Source organism: Myotis davidii, unplaced genomic scaffold, assembly GCF_000327345.1.
Source record: "Myotis davidii unplaced genomic scaffold, ASM32734v1 scaffold59, whole genome shotgun sequence".
NCBI lineage: Eukaryota > Metazoa > Chordata > Mammalia > Chiroptera > Vespertilionidae > Myotis > Myotis davidii.
The window spans coordinates 1,123,183-1,124,231 of record NW_006293001.1 but is presented as its reverse complement, the minus strand read 5'-3'; the positions used below and the strand labels follow the sequence as shown (position 1 = coordinate 1,124,231).

At 33.9% G+C, this 1,049-nt stretch overlaps 1 protein-coding gene across 1 annotated transcript in view; it reads left to right on the top strand.

Moving 5' to 3' along the window:
* The window catches only part of LOC102758103 (lymphocyte antigen 75), a gene marked incomplete at its 5' end in the record, with an annotated part of 157,466 nt that overhangs the window by 17,145 nt on the left and 139,272 nt on the right, over positions 1–1,049 (top strand). The gene's annotated exons all lie outside the window — the stretch shown is intronic.

Sequence of the window (1,049 nt, the reverse complement as noted above, 5' to 3'; positions counted from 1 at the left end):
AGAGCTTTAAGAAACCTTCAAGTGGATTTAATGATGTAGACACATGGAGTGGATAGGATTTTGTTTTGTCTTGTTTGTGGGGTGGTGATGATAATTTTTAAGTTTTTAATTATGAAAACATAGTTTTAAAACATCAGATAGACAGAATAGGAAATAATCACATGGAGACCTATGCAACCACCACCCAGACTAAATAAATATTCACTGACATTTTGTCATACTGCTTTACATGGATTGATTTCCTTCTCTCTTCCTCTTTACCCCTCTCTCCTTCCCTCCTTTCCCTCTCTTTATTCTGGAAGAATAAAATGTTAGCAGAATTCAAGCCCCATGCCCACCTTTCAAAATAACCATCCCTTGAGTGCTCTTATACATATTTATAAATCCTATATATGTTTTCACTATACCATCGTTCTATGTTTTACAATAATGCAAATACTATCTTATTTACCCATATGTAAGTTTATTCCTTTTCAGCTGCTGCTGTATAGTGTTACATTGTACGAATAAACCACAATTCATCTATTCTCTACTGAGAAACAGGTTGTTTTCAGCTTCTGCTATTACAAACACCTCTGCAAGGAACATCCTTGTATGTGTCCCATTGAGCATGTATGAGTTTCTCTAGAGTGGAAATTGCTAACACATGGTGTGAACATCTCTTCACCTCTAATCAAATTCCCAAATTGCTTTCCAAAGTGGTTGTATTAGTTTACACTTCCACTACCACTTGGTGTTAACAGACTTATTAATTGGCTGATATGATGAATGTGAAATGGTATGTCATTATTGATTTACATTTCCCTGATAGTTAATGTGGTCTTGCATCTTGTGTTTAGTGAGCATTTAGGTTTTCCCCTTGTAATTTGCCAGTTCATGTCCTTTGCTTCTTTTCTATTGAGTTGTTGGTCGTTTGTATATTGATCTGCTATAATTTTTTATATATTCTGGACACTAATCTTTTGTTATAGGATTACAGATCTCTTTTACTAGTCTTTACCTTTTCACTTTATTTTAGTTTCCACATCATACAAAAATATTAGTTTTCA